The 26684-nt window shown below is 39.5% G+C and overlaps 1 long non-coding RNA gene across 4 annotated transcripts in view; it reads left to right on the forward strand.

Annotated features, from left to right (window-relative positions):
- The window catches only part of LOC110345976 (uncharacterized), a 372088-nt gene that overhangs the window by 106564 nt on the left and 238840 nt on the right, over positions 1 to 26684 (forward strand). Inside the window, exon 3 of one of the 4 annotated variants that reach the window (XR_015446447.1) lies at positions 5 to 15294. The exons of the other annotated variants lie outside the window; for them this stretch is intronic. This is a non-coding gene — a long non-coding RNA (uncharacterized LOC110345976). Of the gene's footprint in view, positions 1 to 4; positions 15295 to 26684 lie in introns of those variants that run through there. 4 annotated transcript variants of the gene reach the window in all.

Genomic DNA, 26684 nt, shown 5'->3' on the forward strand with positions numbered 1-26684 from the left:
TTAGGAACAAACCTGGGCACATTGCTGCCTGGAAAATAAAAGACCCAAATACAACAACAAACCTTATTTCTCTTATTTCTTTACACCTGGGTCTGACCAGGTAAGTGTGCTTTGGCAAATAAGATCTAAGTGAAACTATTGAACGTTGAAATTCCAGGAAGACCTTTTAAGGGGAACCAAATCAATAGAGAGGAATCTTTTGGGATTTGCTGTGTTTTGCCAGCTATGTGGTCATGAGCACTAGGACCTCAGTATGAGGTCATGGACCATGAAGTGACTATAGGAATAGAACACGTGATTTGGGAGTGTGAAGCAGAAATACAGCAACTTGGATTTTGAGGACACCATGGGTTCCTTATATCAGTGCTGGGCCACCTACTGCTAGGTAGCTTTTATGATGAGAATATTAAAAGAAAAACTAAAGAATTATAAATCATTGGTATTATCTATATTACTGAATTAATCTTAAATTATGTAATATAATAACAATCTTATCTTCAATTAAACTAAAGAACCATTTTTATAATAGCTACTGAGTGCCTTTATTTATTTTGGGATGGGAAGATAGATTATCATTGGCTTTTTAATTAAATATAGGATCTGATTATCCTCAAATAGCAAAAAAATTTTGATGTTATTAATTGCATTAGATATTACACACTTAAAATGAATTTTTCTACATTATGTTATTGAATTCAGTGTACAGAAAATTTAAACATAGAACCAAATTTGAGGTTATATCATTTATTGTTTACAGCAACCAGTACTTTGATTTCAGTAAAATAGAATCATCTATCATGTTAATTACTTAATTTGATTATACCTACAGTTGTGACTGCATTTAATACACTTTTTGTTACAAATGTAATTTTTCTACAAGTATAAGATGTTTTTATTGAAATAATGTAAAAAATAGAGGTTCCACGATAGTTTGCCTTTAAAAGGGAAGAACCAATGACTTAAATTCAGAAATCACACTTCTGAGGAACAATGCAGATGGTACCCCAGATCCTCAGATGATTGTCTCCCCATGGACACACCAAGTTGAACAGCTGTCCATGCACCTAACCTCCTTCACGAGAGCCAAGAAAGTCAGGGGAGGAACCACAATGCCTGGTCTTACTATAACCAAATGAAAAGGCATATTGCAGAAGGCAGGAAGGAAAAAGTTGCCTGCATCACCCCTCTCCCAGCTCCAAGAAGTTCAGCATGGAAAAAACTTCCTGCTGGGGGACAGCAAGAATTAAGTCCAGGCCTGAGATTTGAAACGCAGGACCAGGCCCACTATGGTGTAAACTAGTGCTGGGCAGAGCCACCTGCCCCCACCACCAGGCCAAATCAGTACTCGTGAACTGATCACTGGAACCACATGGGGCTGGTCATCTGTCTGCCTCCTCCACCCTTGCCCTAGCCTCTCATGAAAGATCTGGGAGCAGGACTCCATCTGTGGGAAGCAGGGCACAAAAAGCACAGGGCTTTCTCAGAGGCCAGTGTCAGGCCTGCTGTGGTGAGACCCAGTACCTGGTAGAAACTGAAATCCCCAGATGGATGCAAGTCAGAGCTCACAGGTGGAACTTATAGTTGGGCCCTTGTATCAGGCTGAGAACTATAAATGCGTCAGACTCAAATTTTGTGCATATCCTTTCCAGCCTTGGAGTGGGCCTGGGGAACACCTGCCTCCCTCCAAGACTATATAGGGTTCTGTGTCTGTGAGGCTCACATACAGCCATACTTGGCACCAGCCATAGTCACAAAGGAACTGTCTTCATCACCCATCTTTTAGTTTTGGGCAGCACAGCTATTGTCAGCCCAAGGGTCCCTAGCACTGCCCCAGCACAAAGCAGAGCCCTATGTCCCAGTGGGATGGACTGCTGTATTAGCCTGGATCACCACCAGCTGTAATGTGGGCCCCTGTGAACCCCTCAGACTACAAGGGTCCTTGCAGCTGTAAAACTCTCACATAAGCCAGCATAGCATCAGCCTAGGTGTTCAAGGGTCCATCTTCACCAGCACTATCTCTGCCTCAGTGAATGCATTAATGGATCCCTTAGGGAATCCATCAGTGGAGTAATCCATGGATAAGTATAATGTCCCCCCCATCCAATTACCTATCCAAATCACTACCCCTAAACACATGAGACTTTAGGGGGAAAACTCAGAACTAAACCATAACAACAAGGTAGTAAGCACAAGATTTTGCCTTGGAACTTACTCTAGGCTGGTAGAACCTAACACTGAACTTATCCTACAGGCTCCCATCTCCAGGTCCACCTATAGATGGAGCCTCTGGAAAAGCTTCAGTGCCAGAGGAAGACACATGAAGCTAGTCTGTCTTCTATTCCAACTAATATCACCCCTGTGGGTGGTTGCAGTAGTCTTGGCCCACACACAAGTCCACCGCAGCAATAGGCAGCCCATATGAGTGCAGGCATTAGTCCTATGCCAGTGCTGTGCTACTCTTTGTGGGTTATGGGTTTAAGGTGTGACATAGGAGCCTAGAACTTGTTTGTCCACAATGACTCTAGCTAGAGTTGGACAGAATCCTACAGTGTCTGACCACAGTCCAGTCACTATGGATAAGCCATCCAGGCCTATCCTGGAACCAGGGAGAGGCTTTTGGGGACATACTACTCTTTCTAGGTACTCTCTTGTTTTTTTGTCTGATAATATATTAATGGTATATCCAAACTTGGGCTTGGGTTGCTCTCTAGTACTGAAACAACAACATGCCAACAGTAGACTCCCAGCAAACCTAGCGCTGGCTGCCATCTAGTGCTAAAATTGTGGAAGTGACTTCAACCTCAGAGAAAATCAAAGGCCTCCCTGCTTAGAATTTCTGGAAAGACAAACACCAACAAATCCAAATTAGGTAGATTGGAATAAATACCTGATCCTTCAATACCCAGATTACACCAAATGCCATCTAACATTGAAATTTCAAGAAACCAGGACCTTATCTGGTATTCAAAATAAAGTACCAGAAATTGAGTAGGCAGTGATCTGTATATGTTTGTGTTGGGAGGAGGGCTCTCAGGTAGAGAATTTAAAGCAACTGTTCTTAGGAAACTCAGTGAAATTGAACAAAACATAGAGAAACATTTCAATAATCTAACAAAGAAACTTAAAGAGATGAAAGGAGTTGGTTTTTTTTTTAATAAACAAATTGACCAGAAATTCTTCAGCTGGAAAAAATACATTCAATAAAATTAAAACACTATAGAAATCATCAGTAAGAGGATAGTTTAAACAGAAGAAAGAATGAGCTCAAAGACAGGCTATTTGAAAATAGAGGAGAAAAAGAATAAAGAAAACTTGTGAGAATTTTGAGACATTACAGAAAGATAAAATATTCAGTTTACTGGTGTTCAAGAAGGATTTAATAAGGCCAAAGAAGTAAAAAGATAATTCAAGTAAATAATAGAAAACTCTCCCAACCTAAGGAAGGATACAGATATCCAGGTGAAAGAAAGTTAAGCTCACCAGTCAAATTTAACTCAACCAAGTCTACTTCAAGACATGTTCAAACTCTCACGTGTGAAAATAAAGTGTAAAGATTGCAAAAGAAAAGAAACAAATAGCACATAAAAGTGTGCCAATTTGTCTGATGACAGATTTCTCTGCAGAAAACTTACAAGCCAGGAGAATGGCATGAGACTTTAACAGTATTGAAGAAAAAGACAAACTGTCAACCAAGACTTCTCAAAACCTAAAAGGATATATCTCCACTAGATCTGTTTCACAAGAAATCCAAAAGGAAGATTTTTAAAGGTGAAACATTAATGAGTTACATTAATGAGTAAGAAAAAACCACACAAAGATCTAAAACTCACTGGTAAGAGTAGTTACATGGAAGTTTAGAATGCTCTAGGATTGTAAGTATAAACATGTACACCTTTAGTATGATGATTAAAAACAAAAGAAAAATAGTAACAACCAATATGTGAAGTGATAAGAGAAAGATGTATAATGAGGTGCCAGAAATTCAGAATATGGGAAAGAATATAATACATCTGAAAAGTTTTCTAATTAGTATATTTTCTCTAGTTTGTGCTATCTGTATGATCACGTTATTATCATTTCAAAATAGTTGTTACAATGAAAAGATATTGATTGTGAACATCATGGTAACCACACAGTAAAAATTCATAATAGATAATAAACAAACAAAAAAACAAGGAATCAAAGGCCTACTACTAGAGTAATTTATTTAACCACTGTGGACGACTGCAAGACTGGGAGAAAGGAAATACAACAAAGCCAGAAAACAAATTATATAATGACTGTAGTAAGACTTTAGCCATCAATAATTACCTTGAATGTAAATGAATTCAGTTCTTCAATTAGAAAACATAGAGTGTCTGAATGTATTAAAAAAATATGAACCAACTGTATGTTGCTTAGAAGAAACTCACTTGACTTCTGGGGTTGTACATAGACTTTAAATCAGAAGCAGTAAAAAGAGATAAGGAATGCCATTATTTAACAATAAAGGTGTTAATTTAGCAAAAAGAAATGATGACTCTAAATAAAATTGCACACAATATCAGAGCACCCAAATATATCAAGCAAATAGTTATAGACCTAAAGGGTGAGATAGAAGATAGACTCCAATACAATAATATTTGAGGACTTTAATGCCTCACTTTCAGCAATATATCAGACACAATGTCAAAGAAACATCAGAGTTAAACTGCACCTAGTCCAAAGAACCTATCAAACATCTACAGAACCTTGCATTCAACAGCTGCTGACCATACATCTTTCTAATCAGCACATGAAACATTCTCCAGAATAGATAATATAATAGGCCACAAAACAAGTTTCAACAAATTTAACAAAATTGGAATCATATGAAGTATCTTTTTGATGACAATTCTGTAAAGCTATAAATCAATAATAAGAAAAACTGTTGAAACTAAATAAATACATGGAAATTAAACAATTTACCTTGAATAGCCAATGGATCCAGGGAGAAATAAAGAAGAAAATTAAAAATTTTCTTGAAACAAGTGAAAATATAGGAACACTATATCAAAATCTATGGTGTACAGCACAAACAGTACTAAGAAGGAAGTTTATAGCAATCAATACACACATCAGAAAAGTAGAATGATCTCAAAAAATTAACCTGTCATTGCATCTCAAGGAGTTAGAATAAAAACCTAACTAAACCCAAAGTTAGTAGAAAGGAATTATAAAGATCAGAGCACAAATAGAAGTAAAAATACAAAATATCAATGAAACAAATTATGATTCTTTGAAAAGATAGACAAAATAGACAACCACTTACCTAGACTAAGAAAAGGAGAAAGACTGAAATAAATAAAATCAGGCACATTACAAGTGACACCACAGAAATACAAAAGATTACTAGGATTTTACATGAGAACAAACCTGATAATATAAAAGAAATAGACAAATTTCTAGATACTTCTTTCCAAGATTGAGTCCCAAAGAAAGAGCAATCTGAACAGACCAATAGTGAGAAGATTAAATCAGTAATAGAGTTTTTCATCAAAGAAAGCCCAGAGCCAACAGCTTCATTACTATATTCTACCAAATACATATAGAATTAATATAAACTGTCCTTAAGCTATTCCACAAAACAGGAAAAAGTTCTTTCAGACATATTCTAGCACAACCCTGATGCCAAAACCAGATAAGAACACAACAAAAGGAAAACTTCTGGCCAATATACTTGATAAACATTGACATAAATATCCGTAACAAAATACTAGCAAATCACATCCAATAAAACCGTTAAAAAGGATGGTTCGATATTTACAAATCAATAAGTGTGATATACCACACCAACAGAATGAGGTAAAAATGTAAGTCCATCTTATGTTATAATGCAGAAAGTTTACTTAATAATATTCAGCATCCCTTCATAATAAAAATGCTGAAGAAATCAAGCATACAGGAAATGTTTATCAACCTTAATAAAGGCCTTTTGTATAGTAAACTAACAGCTAACATTATTCTGAATGGAGGAAATCTGAAAGTTTTCTCTCTGAGCTGGAATAAGACATTCACTTTCTCCACTTTTATTCAACACAGTGCTGGAAATTATAGTTAGAGCAATTAGGCAAGAGAAACAAATAAATCTAAATTGGAAAATAAGTCAACTCATCACTTTAGTAGATGATAGGACCTTACATATAGAAAACCCCAAAATCTCCACCAAAAAAGTATGAGGACTAATAAATCTATCAGTTATAGGATACAAAATTAACAAAATCAGTAGCACTGCCATACTCCAACAGTGAATTATGTGAAATAGAAATCAAGAAAGCAATCCATTTTCAATAGCTCCAAAAAACAATACCTTGGAATAAATTTAACCAGGAAAATGAAAATTATAAAACTCTGATATAAGAAATTGAAAACGACACAAAAAAGGCTAAAGATATACCATGCTCATGGATTGGAAGAATCAATCATGTTAAAATGTCCATATTATCCAAAGCAATTTATATAACCAGTGCAATTTCTTTCAAGATATCAGTGGCATTTTCCAGAGAAATAGAAGAAAACACAATTTTTAAACTTACTTGAAACCACAAAAAACTCTTGAGCAGTGAAAGCCACTGTGAGAAAAATTAACAAATCAGTAGGCATTACATTACCTGACTTCAAAATATAAAGCTGTAGTAATCAAAACAACATAGTACCAACATAAAAAGACACATAGGCAAACAGAATAGAATAACAAACTTAAAAGTAAACCCACACATCTAGGAGCCAACTGATTTTTGCCAAAGGTGCTAATATCATACATTGAAGAAAAAAGTTGGGTTTTTTTCAATAAATGGTGCTGGGAAAATTGAATATCCACATGCAAAAGAGAGAAGCTAGACCCCTAGGAGTCACTAGTTACAAAATGAACTGGATTACAGGTTTAAGTTTAATGTTAAGACTATATAATTACTAAAATCATATGGGACATGCTTCAGGACATTGGAATGGATAGGACCCCCAAAGCACAGGGAAGAAAAGAAAAAATAGACAAACAAGATTACATCATATAAAGAAACTTCTGCATGGCTAAGGAAACAATAGAGTGCAGACTATAGAATGAGAGAAAATGTTTTCTGTGTATACATCTGATGAGAGGTTGATATCTAGAATATATAAGGAAACACCAAACTCAATAGCAAAAACCCAAATAACACAACTAAAACATGGTAATAGATTTCAATAGACAGTGAACAACTACGTGAAAAAAATGCTCAGCATCACTAATTATCAGACTAGTGCAAATTAAAACTACAATGAGTTTTGATGAGTTATCGTTTCACCCCAGCAAGAGTGGCAATTATCAAAATGACTAAAAATAATGAATGCTAGCAAGGACATGGAGAAAAGGAAACTCTGGCACACTGTTAGGGGGAATATAGATTACCATGTTTTTCCCCAAATAGGACTTAACAGGAAAATAAATGCTGGCTGTTACCATGGTGACAGCCAGTGTCATGCAGAAGAATATACCTCACTATTCTCTTGCTTGGTGGCTACTCTATAAAGGCTGATAAGCCAAGGTGATTGGGACTGGCATTTTTGATCTCTAGTTTTCAAAGCTGATTACTTTCCAGTTAGATCTTATTTTGGGGGAAGCATAGTAGTAGAGTCATTATGGAAAGTAATATGAAGGTTCCTCAAAAAATTAAAAGTAGAAGTTCCAAATGACTCAGCAATCCCACTATGGGGTATATATCTAGAGCAAATGATGTTACTGTATTGAAGAGACATCTGCACCCTTGTGTTGATTGCATCACTACTCAAAATATTGAAGAAATAGAAAAAACCTAAATGTCCATCATCAACTGGTGAATGAATAATGCAAATGGGGTTCATATACACAATGGAATACTATTCAGCCTTGATAAAGAATGAAATCATGTCCTTTGTGATATGATGGAACTGGAGATAATTGTGCTAAATGAAATAAACTAGGCACAGAAAGACAAGTACCAAAGGGTCTCATTCACGCAGACTATGAAGACATTGATCTCATAGAAGTTGAAAGTAAAATGGTGCTTACCAGAGGCCAGGGTGACTTAGGAGATGAGAAAAGCTGATCGGTGGGTGCTAAGGAGGAACTCTGGAGTGCTGTTGCACAGCACTGTAACTGTAGAGAACAGTGCTCTTACGCTGCAGAAAGCTGAAACAAAGAACTTTGAAAGTTCTCACTTCTAAGGACTGCGAATTATTTGAGGAGATAAATGACTCTTGTGTGACCTGTGTCTGGACCTGGGTGGCTCCTCTCTGAGACAGTTCTCGCTGACTGGCTGGAGAGTAAAGTGTCAGTGTGTCAGAGTGGTGAGCCATAGCAGAAGAGCACCACAAAGCACCAGAGGTGCTTACAGATCCCGCGGAGGGGATGGCATCCTTTGCCAGCCATGGGATGTACACCCCCAGCCTGCAGTCAGGAGCAAGGAAGGCAGAGCAAGGAACCACAGGCCATTGTCTCTGTTTTGGCCCAGGGCATTACCCAAGCATGTGCATTCTAGTTGGTGGATTTGAAGGAAACAGACATGTGTTCCAGGAATCGTGCTGTGATGGGGAGGGGTCACTGGCAGATTGTATTGAGCTGTCCTGTAGGGAGAAAGGATCACAGGAAGTGGTTCCCTAAGGCAGATCCAAAATGTGATTGAAACATATGGTGAATGTTTAATAAATTTATTGCAGTAAAAGACATCCTGTCATTAATCCTCTTCAAAATACTCTCACCTTGAACACACTATCCCATCATTCTTGACAGTTTCTGAAGCAGCTCTGGAAGTCCTCTTTCCTGAGTGTCTTCATGAAGTGTGGTCAAAACTACAGTGAATGTTGCTGCTGAGTGCCATCCAACAGAAAGGCAGACTGGTAAAACACACACTACAGTGTGTCTTCACCCACGTTATTCACCAGATCTGGCACTGTGTGGCTTCAGGCTCTTTCCCTAAGTCAAAATGACTGTAAAAGGGAAACATATTGATTTGATTCAGAACTTCAAGGCAGCCAGGATAGCATAAGTAAAGACACTCAGGAAAGGGGACTCCAGAACTGCTTCAGAAAGTGGCAAGCACAACGAGATAAATGTGTTTAAACCAAGGAGGAGGATTTGAAAGGGATTAATGGCAATGTGTCTTTTACCAAAATCAATTTTTGAAAATTTAAACATTCACCACATATTTTGATCATACCACGTATCTGGACCAACCCCAATGAGGTAGTGGGAAGAGTCAGGAAACTAACTGGAATCTGTGTGGGTGGTGGCTCAGCCCTGCTTCTGGGCTGAGAAAGGCAAAGGAGTGTTTAAAACATATGCCAAGGGACCACAAAATTGTAAGAATTCACCATACCTTCAAACTCCAGAGCTATTTCTTGGGTAAGAAACAAAACAAATCTTCATCAACCATGTCTAAGTGGTGTTAGTATTGTAATTATTATATTAGCAAATATAACCATATAAAAATAACATGGATCCAGACTCAAGGCTGATGCCTTCCTACATCAGGAGATGGTGGGAACCAAGGCAACATGCAGGCTCTCAGGCACAGCTGGACAGTCCTGTACTTCCTCCAGAAGGAAGAACGTAACACAGAGTAGATACTGGCTTTGCAGGCAGGCGACCCGGAGTGAGTTGGAAGCCCGGCTCTGTCCACTACACCAGGATGTGTGTTGGCAAACATTTGTCCTCTCTGAACCTCAGAATCCTTGCATGGAAAGTGGGGGTAGTGACCTGAGAGGAAAGGGGTGATGACTGCGGGCTGTATGGATGCACCAGCAAAATGCTATTGAAGTAGTGGACACATTGCCAGTGTTCAGTTCATGGCAGCTATTACTGCTACCAAGCTAGATTGTGATTTCTTATATTGGGATGAAAATATGCATTGAGGACCTACAGGTCTCACAGGGTGACAGACACAAAGCAAAAAAGTTAAGCTATGAGGAGTTAATGTATCTTCATTAGGCTCTGTTCCCAGTTTTCCCTTCCACAGTTGAGCATGCGTGACAGAAGCTACTTATAATCCAGTACTATGGCAGAAGAAAAGGATTACTACAAACTTAGTTTCAATTATAGTTTATCATCTGGACTGCTAATTAGATAGCCGAGGCACTTGTGTTACCCTTCCAGCTGATGGCCCACAGCAGCTCCACTTCTCACAATGCAGTCACGACGGTTTCCAGACTACACCAATGTGGATGCGCTCACTGGATGAACAGGTGCTTTACATGCCAGGAAATACCCAAATAGGAAGGGAAGTGACTTCAATGACATGACTTCACCTTTTTGTGCAAGCTGTCTGGAGACGTCACTCTGACATGCAGACCCCAGTGCTTGGTTTTCCCTTTCTAGTCCTGCTTTTCCTTTCCCCGTTAACAAAGAAAATTCCCAATTCCTTAACGAGTAGAATAAAAAGTGAAGTTTTAATCTTGTACTTCAAAGGATAATAGCATAGCCATTGAGGCTTCCTGAACATACACACCAAATATTTAAAAAAATAAATTTGGCAAATTTGACTTCAACCAATATTTAATTTCTTAAAAATCACAGCAGACATATCCAATCACAGCAGGTATATCCAAATACCCAGCATTTTAATTTAGTCTTCAAATGAGCAGTAATTGAAGTAAATGTGAACCGGGGAGCTTTTAAATGTGGCCTTGTAACTCATGCTGGTGTCAGAAACATATTAAATTGGTGTGAGAAGTTTCTAAGAGTCTTTTCACCTCTGGCCTGAAGAGACTTTTGGTAAACTCCCACTGTCAGCACTGGAAGCGGAAGCATGGGGCTAAAGCTCGGTTACTGAGTAGCACTATATGCGTGTATTTCTGAAGACAAACTGGTTCTGTCCAAATTCCGTGGCTGGTAGGAATTTCCCTATTGCTGGCATCATGGGCTGTGTAGTACATTTCCACATTAAAAACTTGAAGACCCTTGGAGCCTGGCTGGTTATGTATTCTAAACACATAAGCTTTGAAGGTGCTCAGAACCCGGAAGGAAGCTCCCTCACTGCCATCCCAAGCTCCTAGGGCAGAGAAGCTGAGCCTAGAGCAGAGAAGCTGAGCGGGCGCCAGAAGCATATACCACCCCCACCCTGTGGAAATGAGAAGACATGTAAACAAGCCTCCAAAACAGACTTCTGGATCACCTACAGCAACCCCAAAGGGAAACGAGATGGAACAACCTGATACTCAACCACCTGGACTCTCTGAACTGGCAACAAAAGAGGATGTGGGAAAAATGAAATCAGAAATAATTACTCAGATAACAGCAAAGATTTTGCTCATGGTGCAAGACATGATTAATAAATCCAAAGAGGACACACATAAAAAAATAGAGGAGCTGAGGAACATGATGGAATCCCAATATAGGAAACAAATGGAATCCATAAAACAGATACAAGCAGATTTCCAGGAGATTAAAAACTCCATCAAAAGTCTGGGCAGCAGAATGAACCAATGTGAGGATAGAATTTCAGATATAGAAGAAAAGATTGTAATTAGTGACCAGGAAAAGAAAAATTGCTTTAAAATTGTAAAGGAACATGAGCAATCAATCCAGCAGCTGCTAGATGATGCAAAGAAGAATAACATGAGACTGATTGAAGTCAATGAAGAAACAGGAGAGAGGGCAGATGGCATGAAAAAACTGTTCACAGAAGTGATGGCAGAAAACTTCCCAAGCAGGGGAAAAGAACTTGACATACAGATAAGTGAGGCATATAGGACTCCAAATAGCCTTGATCAAAAAAAATCTACACATAGGCATATAATAGGATTCCAGAAATCCAATAGAAGCTTTGAAGGTGCTCAAAAGAGCAACTCAAAACCTGGAAGGGGATGTACTGGAAGAAGAATCAGTGCTTGTGCAGATGCTACCTTTCTATTTCATGTACACTGGGAATGGCTTAAAGGCAGTCAAAGCCTAAGGGCTCACTTTCTAGCTGACTGGGTTGGTAGTGGAATTATGGAGAGCTAAATTAGGTAGAAATATCAGAGGCAGTCAGACAGGACTAGACCCTTGAGGGAGTCAGTGCAGAAGATGAGAATACAACAGAACTGTGGCTGGAGGCACATCTGTTGAAGGCCAAACCTCAAGATAAAGATGGAATAAGCAGGCCTATATGCCTCCCTGAAGGATAAGCAAAAAATTGGAGATTATACTCACCAGTCCAATAAAGTCTACATAGACATCAGTCACCCAGAGGTGTGACCAGGACTTCCTATCCATTCCTTCCTAAGAAGGTCTTGTTCTTTCCATGTACACTTGCTACATGACCTGTTTCTACATTAGAACAATATTACCTAAGCAGCTATACTTGTAATCTTACTGGTTGATCATAGTTTTGACTCACATTGTACCCACCTCATGATTTTGCTCTATAAAACTTCCTCTGAGAAGTGGGCTCATTGGCAACCCACTTTTGGGTCCACTCCTGTCTCTCAACAGCACTCTCTCTCTACTCTTTCTTTTTTTTTTGGTACCAGGGATCGAACTTGGGACCTTGCGCTTGCAAGGCAGGCACCAGAACCACTGAGCTAAATCCTCAGCCCACTCTCTCTCTACTCTTAACTTCTGTTGTTCTTGTCATTCTTCAATTTTGGGGAACACAAACTTGGAGTATCTGCTATCTAGCAGGTTGGGAGTTACACTTTTTCCCCTATATCAGTGCTAGGGCTCCTGGTAGGGTGATTCTCAACCTGAAGCCAAACGTTCAGCCACAGCTGTGCTTTCTCTGCCAGTGCAGTGAATTAATCATGGCATAACTGGCAGAATCTGCTCTGGATCAGTTGTCAGTGCAGACTCTATTATGGTGTCTATCAAGGTCATATGAACTGCCTATTTGTGTATGTGGGAAATACTCCGCATGCATGGTGCTAACTGGTGTGAACTGAACTGCATTTGTGCTAAGAAAATAGCTCCACATGCTGTAGACACTTTGGCTTTTTGCTGCTGCTTGTCAGATGGTTTTGAGTTCTAGCAGGTGCCAATGTCCAGGTTGGAGCCTGGCTTCTTTGGCCCACCAACTGCACTGGGCAACTACACTGGGCACACGAGGCAGGCAGTTGGCAAACAGCCCTTTCCTTTTAATTAAATCCATTGGCACCTTCAGCAGGGGAGAGATAGAAATGGGAAAAAACTGGATTCATCGTGCATGCATTAAGGATGTCAAAACTGATATCTTCATAAACATATCTGAAGCTAACTTTATCTGGGGATAGCAACAGTTTATTGGATTAAAAGTCTAAGCTTTGTTATTATCCTCACTGCCATCATTATCATCACAGGGAAAGTGCAGGGGACCAAATTAAATGGTGGCCTGAAGCCATTCAGACTCCTGGGTGGGACCATCAGGACTTGGCACTACGTTGTTAGAACATATTGTGAGCAGGTATGGCACCAGAGGATCCTGCATGAACAAGAATCCCCAGCAAAGAGGAAATGTTCTTATATCAATGAGTATCTAACCGGAAGCTGGAAAGAGCTGCTTCATCGGCCTCCTGAGAAAGCCAAGAAGGCTTCAAGACAAGAGATCAGCCCTGGTGCAGAGGGCTGTGTCTTTCCAGCTTTCTAAGCATGCTTTAGCAGCCCACCCTCACAGAGGACAGAACCTGTACATTGAATATGCAGGCTTTGCTACACATCGCACATTGATTATTATTCTCCCAGGCAAGTGGGGAAAGTAGCTAATTGGCTGCCTTGTGCATGTATGAGATCTTGAAGACCATGCAGTTGCACAGATAGTTCACAAACTCTGACAGCACAAGGCGGAAAGGAAGTTCAGTGTGGGCCAAGGGCAGACAGCTCATCTCACTTCCTCCAACGTGGCACCCTAACATTGTCTTGAGAATGCTCTCCTTTTTCTTTTCTAAATGCAGATTTTTTGAGGTAAAGAGGTATACATTAAACTATACACACACGAGGTGTACAATAAACGTACATATCTGTGAAATGATCTGTATAACTCAAATGATCAACGTATTCACTACTCCTGAGTATTTTCTTGCACCCCTTTGTAAACCTCCCCTCTTGCCTTCCCCTTCCCCCTTTGCAGCCAAACACTGACCCGTTGCTTTATTATTACAGATTACTTTGCATTTCCTAGAATTTTATATAATGGAATTACACAATATGCTCTCTCTCTTTTGTCTAGCTTCTTTCGATCATTATATTGAGATTCACCCAATATAATGAACTGTCAAGTGCCAGCAGTTCCTTCTTTCTTCTTACTGCCTGGTATCCTATCATACAGATAAAGAACGTTTGTTATCCACTTACATATCAGTGGTATTGGATTTTTCCCAGTTTCTTGGTTATTACAAAGAAAAAACCTTATCAGCATTTGTGTACAAGTTTTGTGAGGTTGGACACTTTCATTTCTCTTGGGTTAGTAGGAGTGGAGTGGCTGGATCCTCCCAGATGTGTATATTTATGGAAGAAACTACTATGCTGTTTTCCAAAGTAGCATCATTCAAGTTGGCAGTTATGTAAGATTTTCAGTTTTGCATTCTTACAGACATTGGATTTGTCAAGTTTTTGCAATTTTGCTCACTTCGTAGGTGTGCTGTGGTAATGCATTGTGCCTTTAATTTGCATGTCCTTGATGAGTAATGACGTGGACACTTTTCATCTGTTAGTTAAAATCAGCGCAACATCTCTGGTGAAATGCAGGATGAGGTGGCACTCACTGTAACCCCAGCTCTCAGGAGGCCCGGGGCAGGAGGATCACCTTAGGCCAGCCTGGGTCACTTGGTGAGTTCAAGGGCAGCCTGAACTACCCAGAGAGAATGGAACCAAAGCAAAGCAAAACAACACAAAAATAAAAACAAATATTTCTTTGGAGGAAGTGTCTGTTCATATTTTTTTGCTCATTAAAAGTTTTTTATGATTGTGTTTTGGGAGTCCTTTATGTGTCTTTTCACTCTCCCAAGAAAATTTTTAAAAGAGAGGAGTTTTCATTTTGATGAAGCCCAGTTTACTAACTCCTATTCTAGATCTTGCATGTGGTGCAGTACCTGAGCCATCTTTGCCTAACTCCAGCTCGTGGGAGTTTCCTCCTGAGTCTCCTCTGGCTCTTTCTCTCTGCTCCTTGGTGCCAGGAGAAGTGGCAGAGCTGGTTTTCAACACGAAGAGGTTCGTTTCTTGCATTCTGTGGCCGTGTGCTGCCTGGCTACCTGCCGTCTGGAAGGGAAGCATTAGCAGGCAGGAGAGCTGAAGACATTTTTGTGCAGCCTCACATTCTGACTAAGAAGAGGGAGCCACTAATTACATTTAGAGAATGTGTCAAGGTTTCAGATGTGCTCAGTCGGTTTTTCCAGGGAAAAGCCAAAGCAGTTTCATACAGTATTTTGAAATGTTAACCAGTGGCATTTAATATTTAAGAAAACTGGGAAATAGGAAGAACTTTCTCGGCATTTTAATCTCCAAGTGTAATTAAAATAGTCTTTTTCACTCTGTGCTGTTCTCCCTATTTTGTATTATATATTTCTGGAATGTAGATAACAACTCCAAATAAACAACCAAGGTAGGCACAGATTGAATGACTCTAAGGGTTTAAAAGTTCCAATAATGCAGGTGTCGATGTTCCATATGGTCACAGTTTTAAAAAATATTTGCCATTAATTATAATTCTGTCATGAGCTCTATTTGTTGAAATTGCTTTGATTCAAGGAAGATTTTCTGTTTTCCTAAATTACCAAATATAGAAATGAAATTTTTACCATCAGCCACAGACTTTAAAGCAAACCTCATACCTGAGAACAAAAGTATTTGAAAAGTTTCACGTTAATTTTTTTTTTTGGTACCGGGGATCAAACTGGGGACCTTGTGCTGTGAGGCAGGTGATAGAAGCACTGAGCTAAATCCTGGCCCTAATGTTAATTTTTATAGAACTGATTACCCCAGAGAATTGCTTAGCAGATACTATGTCAGCCTTTTTCTGAGTACCTTTCTGAGAACCTGTTCCAATAATGCTTCTGAAGATCATACTCCAGAGATCGTGGATTCTGAGTTTAGATTTAAAATGATGACAGTGAACTGCGGAGGATATCAGTCACTAATGCTGATTAAAATTGTTTTAAAATTCAGTTGGGAAACTGTTTTGCATGGAGAGTATAAAAGCTAGCTGAAGGGTTTGTAAATGCTCATATTGGAACAGGAGAGGAGGGTGAATTTCTTGCTGCTGGCTACCACTGGAGTGATTGTTAACAATCTAAACAAGGATTATTTTTAAAGCAAAACTGCAAGTAGAATTTCTTCCTTGAGGCAGGCAAGGGACATGGCTGAGCTGATACATTTTTAGCAGTTGGCATGTTAATGAGTCCATTTCTATTGAAATGAGCTAAATGCTATTACTGTTTGTGGACTTCCAACTGATTTCTGAAGCATTTATGGAACTTCAAAAAAGAGTTTCCAGAATCAATTAAAAGTGATTTTTTAGATTTAACATGCACATAATCCATGAACAGTCCACATTTATACTTATTTGGCTAGTCTCACATAATGCCCAATTTTATTTGTGTTTTGAAGAGTAAACAATAATAGACATGAAAATCTGGTAAAAGTTGTCTAATTCAGGAAATTTTCAAAATTTTACTTTTCCTATCTTAAAGGAAATAGTAGGCACTGACCAAGTATAACACTGACCAAATATCCATCCATTAGTTATTAGTAGGCAAAACTTAGCCAAACATCATGTTTGGCATAAATGGAAAATAACCGTATCATACAACTCTGAGAAGAAATGGAGTTTTCGCATTGATAGTAGCATTATTGCCAGATGGTGACTTTAATTTTTGAGTTATGGTTGGGGTTAAGGCTAGTGAATGTGTCCAAGCACTTAACCTATTCTGGTTTTAATTTTAATAGCTAGTCCTTTTTCTTTTGCACATTACTTTCATTTCATTATCTGGTTGGGCTCTCATAACTGATATTACTATATATACTAGAGAACTACAAACCGAGGACATTTAAGGATTTTGTTCAAGGTAACATAGTGAAGATAAGGACAGTTTATTTCTCTGATAGTTTCTCTACTATAAAGTGTTTCCCCATTTAAGAAAATGGTTTTTGTCAGTGGAGTATTCGAGAACACCCAATTCTGCTTCCATTAATATCCTTTGCTAGATAAAAATGGATGCCAGTGGACTTGGTAGAAGCAGAACAAGAGCACTAGGTTTCGGGTTTATAGTACCGCACTGAGTGTATCTCTCACTAAAGCAAGATTGCTTTCCTTCTCATCCCTTCTCTTTCCCTTTCTCTCTGTCTCTCTCTGTCTCTCTCTTTCTCCTTTCTCCTTTCTTCTTTCTGTGTGTGGTACTAAGGATTGAACTCAGAGCACTTGCACTGGGCTATATCCCCATCCCTTTTTAAAATGTTTCTTTTTATTTTGTGACAGGATTTTGCCAGGTCACTAAGTTGCTCAGGCTGGGCTCAAAACTGATATTTCCCTACCCTCCTAGAGTGCTGGGGTCACAGACATGTGCCACCACACCTGCCTACTAAAACATCTTTCAATGGATCTTTCCAGGTGAGCCCACTGAGACGAAGCCCACACAAGATGCCTCTTCCCTGAGGACATGCACTTTCCATGGACTCCTTCCAAGCCAAGGGTGCCCTTTTGTGCTCTATTCTTTGTGAAAAGGAAGGAGTTCATGTCCTGATTAAAAATAAAATTGAATGCCTGTGACACGTGGAAGGTGGCAGGAGCAGAAGCAAGGGCAGAGAGTGGGTGAAATTACCTAGGTGCTCCTGACTGATGTTTGCCAGGATTGGACACAACAAATTTGATAGCTATGCACAGCGAAATACCACAGAGCTGATGGCTTGCACAACAAAAATCTATTTTCTTACAGTTCTGGAGACTAAAAATTCTAGACCAAAGCCCAGCAGGGCCGGTTTCTGGTGAGGACTCTTTTCCTTCCTGGCTTGCGACTGCTGCTTTCTTGGTGCATCTTCACACGGCTTTAACTCCATGACTGCAAGGAGAGAGGGGGAAGAGGAGGGAGGGGAGAGGCCCTCTGGTGATTTTTCTTTTTCTTTCTTACAAGGGCACTAATTGCATCGTTAAGGCCCCACCTCTGTTAACCCTAATTGTCTCCTGACATATCCCTCTTCACACATCATCACATAATGGGTTAAGACTTCAGCATGTGAAGTCACTTTTAGCAGTCACTTTCATCATCACTGACACCCGCAGCTCAAAGGAAAAAAGGTTTATTTTGGCTCAGTTTGTAGAGGTTTCAGTCCAGAGTCAGCTGACTCGAAGGCAGGGCGGCACAGCAGAGGGGACCGACAAGAGGACAGCTGCTCAGAGCTTGGAAGCCAGGAAGTAGAGAGAGTGAAGGGAGGAGCCAGGGAGGGAGATGAACCCTTCCAGGCCACACCCGAGAGACCACCTCTTCCAACCAGACCCCACTTCCTAACTGCAGTTCAGCTGTAAGCCCCAAGATCCACTCACCTTCTAACAGCCCCACCTATGAGCACATGAGGCGCTTTGGGGGGCATCTAGATCTAAACCTTAGCAAGGAGCAAGCAAGCACTCACTCTACAACAAGGAGCTTAGGTGACAGCCATGGAGATGGCCCAGGAGCTGTTGTAAGTGTGGTCTGGACCCAAGTGAGGACTGAGGTGGAGATTGAGACACCTAGAAACAGAGACCCCTCTGCAGACCACTCTTGCCCCAGTTCTCTTTAATCTGAACAGCATCAAGGCCTCTGCCCCAGTAATTCTTCCTTTTCCTCCACCACAAACATTCCTGCAGAAGCTCCTCCTTGTAGCTTCCATGCAGCTGGGTGGAAAATAAGGCAAAACTCCCAAGTCTTGTCCCATTGGACTTCTGACTTTTCTACCAACTACATTCGACACATTTCCATCTAATTGTCTTTATTGGTGCCTCACACTTAAGAAGTTCAAAATCAAAATAATAATTTTCCCTCAAATTCCCTCCTGGAAAAACAACTAGGAAAAATCCCTCCTGTTTTCTCTACCTCAAATTCAGGGGATGACCTGGTGTTGGAGCTCACACTCTCTGCATTAATTTCCTGTTGCTGCAGACTTAGTGGCTTACTTACCCTGTTTCCCTGAAAATTAGATCTAGCCAGAAAATTACCAGCCTTGGAAACTAGAGATCAAAAATGCAGCGCGGTCAGTCTGTCCTCGCCTTCCCCGCCATCACTGTTCTCTTGCTTGGTGTCTACCCTGTGAGGCAGGTCAGACGAGGACAGGCTGATGGGGATGGCACTTTTGATCTCTGGTTTCAAGGCTGATTGGTTTCCGGTTAGGTCTTATTTTGGGGGAAACACATGTAGATTTACTGTCTCACACTTTGGGAGGGCAGAAGTCTGGCACGTGTTGTCCCGGGCGAACAACAGATGCTTCTGCCTGGATTCTTTGGTTGGTGGCCTTTGCTTCATTTCCAGATTCTATAACCTCAAGCCCCTCTCCGATTGCCATCTCTCTTTTTATTCTGACTTATCTTCTACTTGAAAATCTTGGCGATTCCATTGGACTGACATAGATAACCCAAGGTAACCACCCCTATTTTGAGATCAGCTGACTTTCACCTACTACCTTAATTCCCTTTTGTTATGTGGCATTACACATTCATAGGCTTTGCAGTTTAGGACTTGAATATCTTGGAGGGATCACTAGTCTGTCTACTAACCTCCCCTCCACCCAGTCACCCTGCATATCACCCCCACAATATACCTTATCTGCTTTGTTTTTCATGGCTTCATCTGTTATTGTCTAATATAGGTTTACTTGTTTATTTTCTGCTTATTTCACCAGGATAAAAGGGTCACAAGGCAAAGGCTTTGTCTTCTCTATAGTTGCACCTAAGGGCATGCCAAAAACTATAGTAGATAGGTCCTTAGTAGATATCCCTTGAATGAATGGATGGATGAATGGATGGATGGATGAAAATTAATGTATCATTGGGGGCCGGGGATTTAGCTCAGTGGCACCATGCCTGCCTTGCAATCACAAGGTTCTGAGTTCGATCCCTGGTACCGCAAAAAAAAAAAAAAAAGAAAAAGAAAAGAAAATTAATGTATCATTGAAGACTGTTCTTTGACTTTCCTCACATGTTTCCATCATTCCATTTTATTCATTCTCACTTTCGCCTTGCTTTTTCACTCCATTCTTGCTTTTCTCCTCGGGAAGCTCCACTATTTCCGTAAGTTCCTACCAAGTGTGTTCCCATTTAGTTTCTGTCCCTTGTTTCTAAACCAGTGATCTGTCCATGTTACTATTCTCCTCAAAATCTTCCCTTGGTATTCAGCAAGTTTGCGGGATTGATGCATGCCTTGTCTTTGCCCAACTGTCCAGCACGTCTCCCTCCACACTCCATAGTCCATGCTCCAGAGGGCCTGGAGTATCTGCCCATGTCCAGAATACCTGCTCTTTAGCTGTCTACGGAAACACCTTCTCCTTGTAGATCAGCTTGAGCACACCCTACTCCACAAACCTTTCAATGAAAAAAATCTAAGTAAGAGTAACTGCTTCTTCCTTTGGGGCCACTGTTGTCAGGACAACAGAGGAGGGACCATGAAGGTTTGGGTGTGTGCCACAGGGAGAGTTGCATGTTCCTTGCTCTGCAAAGGCAGGTTTAGAGGCCTGGTTCTCATGATTCCACTGGTGGAATTGAATCAGAGCATCATTCTGTTATGACTTGTGTTGTGACTTTTTAAACAACCACTCTTCTGCCCCTATCCCCAGTAGACATAACTTTACAGTGTTCTTCAACCTGAGGTCAGCCCTGCTTTAGAATTTCAGACCACATTCCTGATCCTCCACATTCACCAGTTTATTGTACTAGGCATTCTACAGATCACAAATAGGTAGGTAAGACTCACATGCGTGTTTGTGTGATTTTTATATACTCAATTGGGCTGTTTTCTTAAGCCAAATTTTAATTCTGTACTGATTGTATAACCTTGAGTGAGTTGCTTAAGGTTTCTCAGACTTAGTTTTATCATCTGAAAAATGGAGATAAAAATAGTCCCATTATATAAGCAGATGGAGAAGAGCAGATGAATTAACACAGGGATTTTAGTGCTGCATATATATGCCTAATTAGTGCTGTTATTATTCCAGATGCCAAGTTATCAGAAGGAAAATATTTGTGTCCCCACAACGATGTATAATTTTGACAGATGTTAGGCAACCAGTAAATATTAACTATTCACCGAACATCAGGCCACATTTAGGTGATCTTTGGGATACCAATCCAGAGAAAAGCCTTATTTTGGCAGATTTTGAACTTTGTGGCACTTCACCTCTCTCCTTCTTCCTTTCTTCATTCATTCTATGACCAGAATTTTGACTATCAGGTTGAAATCACAGGTGGATAATTTGATGGTGTTAGTTAAATTGGAACTTAATACATGGAAACTAATTTGTTGAGAAGTATTTGTCCAATAAACAACATATCCACAGAGGAAGTAGGTTGTTTGGGATGTTGTAGGCACTAGAGCTACAATGGTGTCTTCTTGATACCTAGAATGGACACTGTGTTCTATGTGTTTGTAAGTGGAGTTAAGGATAGAGGATGGCAAAGGCCTGGTGCCAGCTTTGTTTAATCCTCGTGAAGCCTTCAGGGACAACCTCTAACCAAAGCAACTCGGGGGGCCACCCAAGTAGTCTGCAGTTCCCTGGTGGGCTTGCATGGTCTGTGCTGGGACGATGGCTTCCTTCACGACCCCACTCAGCTTTTGAGTCCTGACTTTCCAGAGGCCCGGGTCTTCTCCCCTTCCTGTTTCTTCCATGTGAGACTTCATTCTCTGTCCCAAACTAACAGGAAAAATTGAACAGACATGATTCAAAGTGAACCTGATGATTCTCCTCATTCTCAGACTTTTAAATGTGATATTAGAGGACCTTGGCTCTTGAAGCTGTCCTGCAGAGAGGGGTGGAGCTCTCGGCTGGCCCATCCTCTTATTGCATCCATTTCTGTATCTTTGACATAGGATCATCAGTTGTAAGTGAAGGCTGGCTTGTAGGCATACTGGTTTGTCTTCAGGTACTGACACTTCACACTTTGGGGACTGAACATGCCACCGTATGCACATTCTTCGATGGCATGGTGTTCTGTTGGGGCAGTCATGGTCTACACAAAGCTACAGGTGAAAAATCTGATGATACTCTCTTTCTATTCCCCCTATCAGGAATGCTGTGATTTGTCCTGTTACTATAACAGTCCATGGGAAATAATCCCTTTAATGTTTGAGTATGGATCTCTAATCTGAAAAGGTCATGGAGTAAAACTACTGTTAGAACCTTTTTCCTGATTAGCAATGATAATTAGCAACTCTCTCCCAGCCCCAGATATACTTCTTCCGGTCTCAGCTTCCTTACCTGTGAAAGGTCTTATGTTAGTAGGTAGCTTGTGGGCATGATGCATGGATAGGGCAAATTAATAACATGTGCTGTGCTTGGCATGGTGCTGGAAATCTGTGATTACTCAATAAATGATAGCTATTATTCTTATTAATATTATTACTTTCAGAAGGGACAGGTTTTAGTTGTAAGTATTCTTAATATATTCCTTTACATAATCAGAATATTGTAGATTAATTCTAAAAACATTTGGTTTTAGAAGGATGTTAGATTTACAGAATGGTTACAAAGACAGTAGAGTGTCTCCATGGCTCCTACGCTTCATCTCCCCTGTTGTTAGCACCTTACATTACTGTGGTATCTTTGTCACAGCCAATAAGCCAATGCTGCTGCACTGCTCTTTGCTGATGTCCAGACCCTATTCAGACCACACAAGCCTGACCCCAGGTCTTCTTCACATCCCAGAGCCACACACGACATGACACACACTCATCCATCACATCTTCCTTCCTTCCCCCTCTCTGGTTCCTAGTACTCTGACCTTTTGAACAATTTATTCCTGTTTCAAAATATCTATTATATATTTTGGTTCTTATTTACACTTCCAGTTTCTCATGCCAGAGAGACAATGTGATATTTGCATATGTGTGTCCTATGTATTTCACTTAAGAGTATAGTCTCAAGGAATATCCATTTGGTTATAAATGTCTCAAGTTTATCCTTCTTTGTGGCTGAGTAGTACTCCATTGTATAAAAAACCCATCTTTTTTTATCCATTCATCAGTCAATGGGCATTTGGACTATTTCCAAGATTAAGCTCTTATAAACTGTGTTGCTATAAGCATGGATATTCATATATCACTGTGATAATGATGCCTTTAATCTTTTGAGACGATACCAAGAAGGGAAATAGCTGGGTCAAATGAGACCTCTAATCCTAGTTTTTTGAGGAATCTCCACACTGATTTCCACAGTGGTTGCACCAGTCTGCACTCCCACCAAGAATGGAGAAGGGTTCCTTTTTCTGACAGCCCTACTATCATTTGTTGTTGGTTAATTTCTTGATAATAGCCATTCTTTCTGAAGTGAGATGGAATTTCAGCATTTTTTTAAAAATTTGCATCTCTTGAATGACTAGCAATGCTGAACATTTTTTCATATACTTATTTGCTGTTTTTACTTCTTCATCTGAGAAGTGTCTATTCATTTTAGGTGCCCATTTTTGGACTGGGTCTTTAAATTGGGGGGTTTGATTTTTTTCAATTCTTTGTATATTCTAGATATTAGTCTTCTGAGGAACACCTGGCTACAATGTTTTCCAACTCTGCAGGTTGTCTCTTCACTGTATTGGTGATTTCCCTTGCTGTGCAAAAGCTTTTTGGGTAAGATTCTGGTTGTTGACTCTTTGTATTATTTCCTGTGTGATTGGGGGGTTTGTTCACAAAGTCTTTGCCTACACCTGTGTCCTATCTATTCTCTCCTCCAGCAGATTTATTGTTTCTGTTTTATTTTTTTTTAATTTTTGGTACCAGGGATCGAACTTGGACCTTATGCTTGTGAGGCAGGCGCCAGAACCACCAAGCTAAATCCCTGGTCCTCTGTTTTAATATTTAGATCTTTGATCCATATTGATTTTTGTTTAGTGAGTGGTGAGAGACATGGGTCTAATTTTATTCTGCAGCATGTGGAGAGCCAGTTTTTCCAGCACTATTTATTAAAGACGCTATCTTTATTCTAGTGGTTGTGTTTGGCCCCTTTGTCAAAGATAAGTTGGTTGAGTGTGTTTGAGGTTGTTTCTGCATCTTCTAGTCTGTTCCATTGATACTCAGGTCTATTTTTTTTTGCCAGTACCATGCTGTTTTTATCACAGTAGCTTTGTAATGTAATTTCAAGTCAGGAATTGTGATGTCCCCTGTCTTGCCTTTGTTGCCCAGAATTGATTTTGCTCTTCTAGGTCTCTTCTGGTTGCAAATAAATTTCAGGATTGTTTTTTCTAATTCTGTGAGATATGCTATTGGTATTTTGATTGGAATCACATTAAATCTGTATAACAATTTTAGGAGTATGGCCATTTTCACTATGTTGGTGCTTGCTACTGAAGACCAGGGGATATCTTTCCATTTTCTGATATCCTCTTTCATCTCCTTTATCAGTGTACTGCAATTTTCAATGTAAAGATCCTTTACTTTCTTTGTTAGATTGATTCCTAAGTATTTCATTTTTTTAATACTATTGTGAAAAGTGTTGTTTCCCTAATTTCTTTGTGTTTGTTACTTGTTACAGAAATGGTATGGAATTTTGAGTGTTGACTGTATCCAGCTATGCTACTGAATTTGGATATTAAATCCAGAAGTCTTTTGGTGGAGTTTTCAGGGTCTTCTATGTAGAGAATCATGTCATCTACAAATAATGGCAATTTTACTTCTTCTTTTCCTATTTTTATGCCTTTTACTTCTTTCTCTTGCCTAATTGCTCTAGCTAATGTTTCCAGAACTATATTGAATAAAAGTGGTGAAAGCAGGCATCCTTTTTTTGTTCCTGATTTTAGAGTGAAAGCTTTCAGTTTTTGACCATTTAGTATTATGTTGGCTGGCAATGAGATAGAGGAAATTGGAAGCCACCCACATGAACTTTCTGAAATGATAGCAGCAGAAGTGAAAAAAACCCCAAAAACAGATGGATGGGGCTATAGAGAAAATAATCTTCCAAGTAAAAAAAAATGACAATCAAAATAAAGGATATGCTCAACGAATCTAGAGTAGACACAGATAAAAAAAATAGAAGATCTTAGGAAAATGCTGGAAACAGTGAATGCTCAATGTGGGAAAGAAATGAAATCCATGAAATAGATTGAAACAGATATCCAGGAGATTAAAAACTCCATTGAAACACAATCGTTTGAACCAAGGTGAGGACGGAATATCAGATCTAGAAGACAGGATTGCAGTTACCTACCATGAAAAGAAAGATTTCTTAAAAATAGCAAAGGATCATGAAAATTCAATCCGATAGCTGCTATATGATGCAAAGAAGAATAACATACGGTTGATTGGAATCAGTACAAAAGCAGGAGATAGCACAAATGACATTAAAAAACCTGTTCACAGAAGTAATGGCAGAAAACTTCACAAACATGAAAAAAGAATTTGACATACAAATAAATGAGACTTATAGAACTTCAAATAGCCCTTACCAAAGTAAATCCACATCAAGGCATATAATAATCAAGATTCCACTCTAGCATAAGAAACTGAAAGTATAAATAAAGACTAAAAGGTATAATAGATAATGTGAAATAGGAAGAAAAGGGGCAAAGAGGAAAGGGAAGTGGGTAGGGTAGGGCAAAGGAAAGAAGGGAATGGAATTAACATGAGAGAATGAAAAAATGGAAACAAAGTCTTTGTAAATAGGGAGGGATGGAGGGGTTGAAGGGAGGACAGGGGAAGGGGGAAAAATAAGAACCAAGAGAGATTATATAAAGGTGCAAATTTCCAATGATGAATGTCATTATATTGTATACCTAAAATGTACCAATAAAAATAAAAATGTTAAGTTCTCAGCAAAAAAAAAAAAAGTTTCCAGAAATTCAGCCTAAGAATAGAATACTAAAAGCTGTTAGGGAAAATAAACAAATCACATACAAAGGAAAGCCCATCAGAATAACAGCAGACTTCTCAATACAAACCCTTAAGGCAAGGAGAGCTTGGTGTGAAGTTTTTCAAACCCTAAAAGAAAACAACCTTGAACTCAGATTGATGTACCCTGCAAAGCTATCTTTCAAATTAAATGGTAAGAACAACTGATGAAATTCATGACCAACAAACCAGCTTTATAAAGTGTTCTGAAGTGCATTTTACAAAGAGATAATGAAAACCACAATTCCAAGAACACCAATAGAAAGAAGCCACCAGGCAGGGAAAGCAATTAAACAGAGGTGAACATCAAAGAACCAACAGCAGGAAAATATTATGACAAGGACAAGCTGGTACATACTAGTTATAACATCAATGTGAATGGTGTCAATTCACCAATCAAAAGAAACAGACTGGCAGAATGGATCAAGATACAAGATCCAACAGTATGCTAGATGAGTTCTGAGGCATACTGCTTTGCTGTTTTGTAGGATGTCCCTTATTTGGGATGTGCCTTGATGTTTTTCTTATGACCAAACCAGAATTTCGTGTTTTTGAGATGGAGAACATGGAAAGGAAGGAAGTTCCTTTCTCCCCCTAGCTGGGGAAGGGTTCCCATTAATCTGATTTGTTCTTGATGTTAATTACATTAATATCTGACTGACACAATGTTCATCATGTTTCTGAATGACTATGCTGCCTTCTGTTAGAAATTA

The sequence above is a fragment of the Heterocephalus glaber genome, unplaced genomic scaffold, assembly GCF_053883595.1.
Source record: "Heterocephalus glaber isolate CG9 unplaced genomic scaffold, H.glaber_assembly_v1.0 deba00001688, whole genome shotgun sequence".
Taxonomy (NCBI): domain Eukaryota; kingdom Metazoa; phylum Chordata; class Mammalia; order Rodentia; family Bathyergidae; genus Heterocephalus; species Heterocephalus glaber.